Source organism: Triticum aestivum, chromosome 3B, assembly GCF_018294505.1.
Source record: "Triticum aestivum cultivar Chinese Spring chromosome 3B, IWGSC CS RefSeq v2.1, whole genome shotgun sequence".
Taxonomy (NCBI): Eukaryota; Viridiplantae; Streptophyta; class Magnoliopsida; order Poales; family Poaceae; genus Triticum; species Triticum aestivum.
The window spans coordinates 447,239,671-447,249,623 of NC_057801.1; positions in this window are offsets into that span (position 1 = coordinate 447,239,671).

The window sequence follows — 9,953 nt, forward strand, 5'->3', positions numbered from 1 at the left end:
AAGTAGGATGAACATAGTATGACATCATTCATATCATGGGCAAACAGATATAAAACAAATAGGCTATTTTATCATTGTGTGCGCACGTGAACATAACAACTAGATTACATATCAAGACCAAAAGAATATCCTTCATCTCTTTTAAACCATGTAAGGTGAAATGATACGTTAAGACAACTGTGTATAAAAGTGAACAGAGTAACTGACATTGGCTGCAAACCAAGTAGTTAAATGAACACATCACAGTACCAATCAGTTCAAGGCAGGAGGAGTAAGGACTTACAACAACGGCTTGAACTGGTGTGCTCATGCCCTTCATCTTGCTGGTGTGGCAATCCTTGAAGATTTGCACTGCATTCAGTTCAGGTTCTTTTTGGTCCGCACGGGCTTTCCGCTGTATTTGGAACAAGTCAATATAGATACGATAATATGGCACAAATAAAAGAAGGAAGTAGCAACTATTTACAAGAGCCTCGCAGTGTGCAATATAGCTACGAGATCCTGTTGTCTGTTGGAATTTCACTTTAGAACAGTTGGTTTTGTTCTTCAAACAGTTAGCCTAGAAGAAGATACACTTGTAAGGCACATACATAAATACAGGTTCAATATGTGGTCTGATCAAATACATATAGCCTACCTGATACTTTGGACCAGACCAGTGTTTAACGAGGGCTGTCCAGTCTTCATCTGTAATATATTCCACTGGAGATGTTTGGGCGATTTCATTGTTAGGCTTGCCTTCAAAGTGAGATTTTCTAAGGTGGTACCAATACTGTCGCAGAGCAGACTGAAAAACATGAGTGCATGCTTGTTTAGTTGCATCATCTTTCGGATCCAACTTGAACCTCATTTGTTGAAAAAAGAATGTGAGTCTTATTAGGAGGAAGCTAGAAAGTATGGGACAGAGCAAGACAATATTACTAATTGCGATGAATAACATTACTTACGGATGAATGGTCAAGGAAGGTATTGTCTTTCTCATTCCTGTACTGGATCCACGTTGGGAGGATACGCGCATGACACCTAACGGCAACGGTTGCCTCTGATACTAACTTGGCTGACTCTGTAGCATCACATGGCCTTTTTAAACCTGCCTCAAAATGGATCTCCATTCTTCCTCCTTTAGATTTTGTTAATCTGTCAAGCATTATCCCTGATGTCTATTTCCGCGTGCGCCGTGGTGCTAGGTCAACAACGAATATAGAAAGTGTTAGTGTACATCAAACTGTGAGAGTACATATAAAGGAGCATGCAACTGCAACTTGACTCGGTTAGGTACCGTCTTGGTGTTGATGCTCATGAGGTTCATCTGATCTTGCCAAGTCCTATTGTGTCAGCAGTGCTTCGAAAGTAGTGTTAGGTGTGAAGGCATCTTGGGAACTGGCCAGTTCCGGAGCAAACGAACGAGTAACTGGTTGAGATGCTGGTACAGTTGAAGCGGATGCTGCAGCTGGTGGAGCAGGTGATACTGTGTTTGTAGATTTAGCCGATGGACTTGGACCTTCTACTACACTATAAGTACCAGCAGAATCTCGACGGCAGAGCCTTTTCTGTTTCACCCGACGAGTAACAACACTCCCTACTATATTATTTTCCTTGCTCTTTTTTGACTTTGCCATGTCAAGTTGTACCCACAACACAAAAGAATAAAATCACTCTTCAGAACTCATTGATGCATGGTACAGACAAGCAATACTTTGATGTAAGACAACTGTATGAGGATGGAATATGTAAGAAAAATAGGACGGCATGATATATTCACAGCTACGATGTGCAAACTAAGCAGAAGGATTTTCAAGAAAATAGAAGTAATGCAAGCTAGACACCATATGAAAGATGCAACCAATATTACTCTGCCAAGTTAAAAGTGTCTTGTCATAAGTGGCAATTCGAAAAATTAGAAGTAGTACAACGTAGAAATCAATGCAAGATGCAACCACTATCAAAGTGCCATGTTAAAAGCGTCCAATCATGAGTTACTGATGCGGGATACACAACAACAGTACTTTGATGTAAGAACATGGTATGATAGATAGATGCAGTGTATTCTAGACACAGAAAGCCATGTCATATGCACATGTATAACGTATAAACTCAGCAGGTGCAATTTAATCAAAATAGAAGAAATACAGGCTAGACAACATATGCAACATGAAACCAATTATCACACTGTCAACTTAGAGCAAGCACCTGCGATGGTGGAGTGCGGGAGATGAACTCATCATGTAGACTTGGGACTTCAACTTCATTAGCAGTAGCAGTGGCAAATCTAGAGAGTCTCTGTTTGCATCGGTGCGGAGTACCACCAACATCCCCTAACTTACTCTTTTCCTTCCTATTTTCTGATATTGCCTTATGAAGTCAAAACCACAAGAAGATGAATAAAATTAGCTCTGCATAACTGGTTGATGCATGATACAGACGAACACTATTTTGATGTAAGGCAAGCGCAGGAGGATGGAATATATACAAAAAAGACAGCATTTCATATTCACACGTACGATAGGAGCATGGAATATGTATGAAAAAACAGTAAGCGAAAGGCATTTCAACAAAATTAGAAGAAATGAAAGCTAGGCACCATATGAACATGCAACCAATATCACTCTATCAGGTAAAAAGTGTCTCGTCGTAAGTGCCATTTCAAGAAATTAGAAGCAGTACAAGCTAGAAGACAATGCAACATGCAACCTACATCACAGTCCCAATTTAAATGTGTCTTATGGGTAAGTGATCGTTGCAGGTATAAGTTGTAAGCTAAGCAGATGCAATTCAACATAATCAGAAGCAATACAAACTAGACATCATACGGAAAACGCAACCACATATAACAGTTCCAAGTAAGAGCAAGCACCTGTGATGGTGGAGTAGGGGAGATGTGCTCATCATGTACACGTATGTTCTAGAAACAGGAACACGTGTCATATTCACAGGCATTATGTGTAAAGTAAGCAGATGCAATTCAAGTTAGAAGCAATACAAGCTAGACATCATACGCAACATGCAACCACATATAATAGTGTCAAGTTAGAGCAAGCACCTGTGATGGTGGAGTAGGGGAGATGTGCTCATCATCTACACAGCTACGTTGACTGTCCAGCCTTGTGTTGTCTTGCGAATCTTGTTGGGAGGATGGCGGAGTAGAATCTGTAGAGACCCCCTGTTTGAGTTGCTCCAAAGGACCACCATCATCCACCGTTGGACTAATTTCCTTTAGTTGTAATGATTTTGCAATGTGTAGTCAAACCGATAAGAAAAAGGAATAAAATTCGCTCTTCAGAACTCATTCATGCATGATACTGACGAACACTACTCGGATGAAAGGCAAACACATGATGCGAGGATGGAATATGTATGAAAAACAGGATGGTGTGACATATTCACACCTATGACGTGGTAACTAAGCAGAAGGCATTTCAACAAATTAGAAGCACTGCAAGCTAGACACCATATGAAAGATGCAACCAATATCACTCTGCCAAGTTCAAACTGTATGGCGTTTCAACAAATTAGAAGCAGTATATGCTAGAAATCATATGCAAGACACAACCAATATCACAGTGGCGACTTAAAGGTGCCTTATCATAAGTGACTGATGCGGGATATGCAAGAATAGTAGTCTGCTGTAGAAACAGGAACACATGTCATATTCACAGGCATTATGTGTAAAGTAAGCAGATGCAATTCAACAAAGTTATAAGCAATACAAGCTAGACATCATACGCAACATGGAACCACATATAATAGTGCCAAGTTAGAGCAAGCACCTGTGATGGTGGAGTAGGGGAGATGTGCTCATCATCTACACAGCTATGTTGACTATCTAGCCTTGCGTTGTCTTGCGAATCTTGTTGGGAGGATGGCAGCGTAGAATCTGTAGAGAACCTCCATTTCAGTTGCTCGGAAGGACCACCATCATCCAATGCCTTGCCAATTTCCTTCAGCTTTATTGATTTTGCATTGTGAGGTCATACCAACGAGAAAAAGGAATATCATTCGCTCTTCAGAACTCATTCATGCATGATACTGACGAACACTACTCTAATGAAAGGCAAAGTCATGATACGAGGATGGAATATGTACGAAAAAATGGACGGCTTGACATATTCACACCTATGATGTGGTAACTAAGAAGAAGGCACTTCAACAAATTAGAAACACTACAAGACACCATATGGAAGGTGCAATCAATATCACTCTGCCAAGTTAAAACTGTCTCGTCATAGGTGGCGTTCATCAAACTAGAAGCAATACATGCTAGAAATCATATTCAAGACGCAAACCAATATCACACTGCCAACTTAAAGGTGTCCCATCATAAGTGACTGATGCAGGATACACAAGAAGAGTAGTTTCAAGTAAGAACATGGTGTGATAGACAGATATAGTATGTACCAAAAACAGGAAAGCATGTCATATTCACATGTATCATGTGTAAGCTAAGCAGATGCAGTTTACACTAATTAGGAGCAATACGAGCTAGACACCATATGCAACATGCAACCAGATATCACACTGCCAAGTTAGAGCAAGCACCTTGGATGGTGGAGTAGGGGAGCGGAGACTTGGACCATGTAATGCACTATCAGTACAAGGAGAATCGGTACAAATGCTCCGTTTACATTGCTGCAGAGGACCACCATCATCGCCTTCCTTACTCTTTTCCTTCCTCTTTCTTGATTTTGCCTTCTCAAGTCAAACCCACAAGAAAAAGGAATAAAATTGCTCTTCAGAACTTATTGATGCATGATACTGATGAACACTACTTTCATGTAAGGTAGCTGCATGATAGGAGGATGGAATATGTATGAAAAACAGGACGGCGTGACATATTGACATGTATGATGTATAAAGTGTAAACTAAGCACAAGGTGCTTGAACTTGTTAGAATCGATGCAAGCTAGAAACCATATGAAAGATGAAACCAATATCACTCTGCCAAATTAAAAGGGTGCCCTAACAAATGTATTTGACCAAATTAGAAGCAATACATGGCAACATGCTAGAAATAATATGCAATATGCAACGAATAAAGGTGACTCATCGTAAGTAATTGATGCAGGATACAGAAGAGAGGTAGTTTCATGTAAGAACAAGGTTAACACATAGATGTAGTGTGTACCAAAAATAGGAAGGCATGTCATATTCACAAGTATAGTGTGTAAACTAAGCAGATGCAATTTACCCTAATTAGAAGCATTACAAGCTAGACACCGTATGCAACATGCAACCACATATCACACTGTGAAGTTGGAGCAAGCACCTGTGATGGTGGTGTAGGGGAAGTGCTATCTTCAGGTACCGAGCAACGTTCAATATCTTCATTTAGGCTTGCTGTTTCTTGAGAATCATGTGGAGAGGATGAAATTGCATTCTTTATAAGAGTATTGCGTCTCATATTAACCCATGCGCGTGACTGTCTCATCATAAGTGGTAGACGCAGGATACACAAGAACAGTAGTTTGATGTAAGAACATGGTGTGATAGGCAGATGTAGTATGTACCAAAAACAAGAAGGCGTGTCATATTCACATGTATAATGTGTAAGCTAAGGAGATGCAATTTAACAAATTAGGAGCATTGATGAGGGATACACAAGAGAAGTAGTTTGATGTAAGAACATGGTTAATAGAAAGACGTAGTATGTACCAAAAACAGGAAGGCATGTCATATTCACAGGTATAATGTGTTAACTAAGCAGATGCAATTTACCCTAATTAGAAGCATTACAAGGTAGACACCATATGCAACATGCAACCACATATCACACTGCCAAGTAAGAGCAAGCACCTGCGATGGTGGTGTGGGGGAATTGCGGTGATCAACTAGAGAGCTACGTTGACTATCTTCATTTAGCCTTGCTATTTCTTGAGAATCATGTGGGGAGGATGACACTGCACTCTTTAAACGAGTAGGGCATCTCACAGTAACCCACCCGGGTGACTGTCTCATCATAAGTGATTGACGAGGGATACAAAAGAGCATTAGTTTGATGTACGAACATGGTTAATAGACATATGTAGTATGTATCAAAAACAGGAAGGCATGTCATTATCAAAGGTATAATGTGTAAAGTAAGCAGATGCAATTTAACCAAATTGGAAGCAATACAAGCTAGACACCATATGCAACATGCAACCACATTTGACAGCGTGAAGTTAAAGCAAGCACCTGGGATGGTTGTGTGTGGAAATTGAGATCATCAACCGCAGAGCTACTTTCACTGTCTCCAACTGCTGACACTGCACCCATTAGAGCGTTGAAACGCTTACTACTTATCTTCGAATTACACTGGAGCGACTTCTGTCTTTTCTTTTCTACATTCATCAACACTGCGTCAGAGTATGAGATACCCATGCATAAAAAACAATAGTGTGAGTATGGGTGAAGTGTGTGCTCAATTAGTATAGTGTAAAGGTAGCAGATAGCAGGTCGGTGAGAAATAAATGACGGGAGACATATGATAGCTCTACAACATGCATGGCACACTCAATTACTACAGGATTCTATGAAAATAACAGTCGACTGAAAGCAAATAGGTCAGTCCATTTTTTCTGCACCGTCCATGTACAAAGAACGGGGAGATCGCCTTCATCTACCTCCAGCCAGTCAGTGTTGACGATCTTCCTTGAAACTCCAGCGACCACCAGCCCAGTATTCCTCCCATGCCTGCGCCCTCCCCTCGACCTCACCGCACCGCCGTGCTTGGCACCGCCCCGGCCATCCATTCAAGCCCCGCCGACCTCCAGATCGGGCACAAGCAGCTCCTGCGCCCCACACCGCTATGATCGACATCGATGCACCACTTCCCCGGGGAACAGGCGGATTAGGTGCTCCACGCGCCTAAGCGGGTGCTGCTTCTTTTAATTGCAGTTCGACTGAACCTGAATTGAAATCCAGGCGGGCTACTAACCTCTAGCAAAGGTGAAATAGTAAAAGGGAGGAAACCTTGTGCATTTAGTATCACGAAGAAGATGCAGTAAGAAGCGCTCAACTAGTTTCTTTCGTGGGATGAATACGGTGTGAGCGGAGACGTAAGATTTGCACGAATAAGGGAAGAGGAGTACCTCTTTCTGCTGGCAGTGCTGTGTCCTCCTTCTGTTTTTCCGATGATCTTGTTGTTCACCGGAAACCAGAAGTTGTGGAGGACAGTGCAGCCTTGGATGAACCCATGGCCAAGTTGTTGAGTGTGGTGCGGTGGCCGTCTGTCGGCGGTGGGGAAGCAGATCCGAGGTGGTGAACGACGGCGTAGCGGGAACAGCTCCGGTGCGGTGGACGGTTGCGACAGTGGAGCCGCAGCAGTGAGGCGCAGGACGGCGTGGTCGGAGTGGTTCTGGTATGGCGCACGTCGGCGTTGGCATCGTGGAGGCAGCTCTGCCTCGGCTTCAGCTGCTAAGTCCTTTAGGGTGTTGCGGTTGCGGTTGCGTTGGACGACGACGTCGGGGTACCGGCTCCGGCGTGATGGAGGATGGTGGCGGTGGATTGGCCGCTATGGGGTTGAGGACGAAGGAGGTTGGGGTTTCGCGGCTGGTGGAGAGGGCGTCTTCGCGCCCACGGATTATGAATGGGGAAACGGAGGGAGGCGGGGAACTAAGGGGGAACAATGTTTCTGTTTGAGACGCGCTTGTTTGAAATTTGGGGAAAGTTACAAACTTTGCCCCCCATCTAAAATTTCAGACATATTGCGGGTTGGGGTTAGGACAGTCATGTCAGGTGTCCCAAATGTGGGCGGGATAGATTTCGGCCGAGCGCATGGGTGTTAGGTTCCCACGGTGTATGAATGCTTCTCGGAGGCGGTTGAGACCGGCGTCTTGGTGAAGTTACAAACCTACCCCGGTTTAGACCTTTGGACATTGGGCCGATAGGCTACACGGGCCAGACTCAGGACAGTAATTTCCTACCACCAAAACATTAGTCTCACGCGGTTTCGAGTGACCAGAGGCCTATTTGGCGCTTCGTTCAATATTTGGGAGCAGAAGCATTAATGTTTTCGGTTCTCTTGAATTGAACTTTCAGGATTTGTCAAACTTCACAAATCTTTACTCTTGAAAATCCTAAAGCTACGATTATTTTGGAATGGAGGGGGTACATTTTAATATACATTGTACACGAGTATATATTAAAAAATATGCAACTTACCTCAGTTCATGCATGGTTCCACGTATAATCTCCTTGGTTGCAAAAAAAGTTAGATATGCGTATGAATATATATACCATGTTCAAACTCACAACAAAGATTGATGCCCCCTTTTACATCTGATTTACAAATGCCATTATCTCGGGTTCAAATAGATGAATGCACTTCCTGTGAATTCGAATCTCCGAAACCCCCTTTATGTTGAATTCGACATGTATTTTATTTCGTAGCTAGCAATTTGGAATGTATCCATGCAAGTGACAAATGTATAAAGTGCTTCACACTAACAACATGGAGTGCACTAATTAATGTTTATATATGAATTGCAAAAGCATCCATTTCCTGTATTTCAAACCGCTCTCACTCTATGGATCGATAATATGAAATAAACACATGCACATGCTAGAATTCAATAGAGTATGTGTGTCTGATAGACCGATTTTAGTCCATACGCTTTGCAAAATTCATGATCTCATCCAAAAATAATAATGCCATTTATATTTTAATTTAATGCGTAGAACCGCCTTTTACACGTAGATATCTCTCTATCTAACGCATAAGTGCACACACTTTATATGCATCGGCATTTCTCTTTCACACATGCTCACAGTCTCTCTCAGGGTGTCGGGGTGTCTCACGCACATGCTCTCTCTGTTTCTCTATCTCTCTTTCTGACTACTATGTACCACTCTTTTCACTAATCTCAGTTGGAAAACACTATTTCTCTCGCATGCATATATACACATGCACGGTCTCTACTAGCCCTCTATACGCACATATATGTGCCTACATGTCTCCCACACGCACATTATCTTTAGGCCTCTCTCGCACACATTGCCCCCCGACACACCTCTCCAATAGTAGTTGGCAGATATGATTTCATCATATCATTCGGTAGGATATCCCTGGCTGTTAGGCTAGATGGTAATACGAGGCAAAGTTTTACCCTAGTTCAGATCGTACCCTTGCAGTTGAAGAAAGAGCCTATTCCTGGTACTGTATATTAGTGTTAGGGGTGTGTACAAAGTACACGTGAATACCAGGCATTGTGCGTGTGTGTATACTATCGACCAACTAGCCCGCAAGCTTGTATAACATACTAAGGGCCTAGGGTTACAAATCATATATAGTCGGCTTATCACCAGTGGGGATAGAGTCCTCCGCGACTCTGGTAGCTTCGTGTTGTATGCCGAGTCCTCCACATGGGTCTCCGTATAACACGTCTCGGTCCAACCTATATGTGGCGCAGGATAGAACCGACCCATGAGTCTTCATGTTGACCCACCACAACTAGAAATGATGTGCCCACCACACCACACACGCAATCGGCCACTAAGAAAATAAGCATATACAATAGTACAACGGTATCTAGCTCACGATACGTCTCCATATTTTGTTGATGACACTGACGGACTTTGCATTTGATGCGTGCTCCGTATTTTGTTGACGACACTTACGGTCATTGTATTTGAAGTGAAAGCACGATATGGTCACTGGACTTCAGAATAAGCTCATCACGGTCACCACTTACATTTTGTCGTGCTAACCAACATGTGGTTGGATGGTTAGAGGACAGTGGTTTCTCGAGCCCACCAAGGTTAAAGTCCCGGTGCTCGCATTTATCCTGTGTTAATTTCAGTATTTTCCGGCGATGTACGTTCAGTGGGAGGAGACGTTCCACTCGACTATGAGGCACCTATGGTGACTTCATAAAATCTCAAGATCATATATGCTAGCCCACTCTCTCGAAGGTGCGGCGGGGAACCGGCGGTGGGGAGTGGTTTCGGGGAGGGCAGGCTGGCCGCGGGCGGCGGGG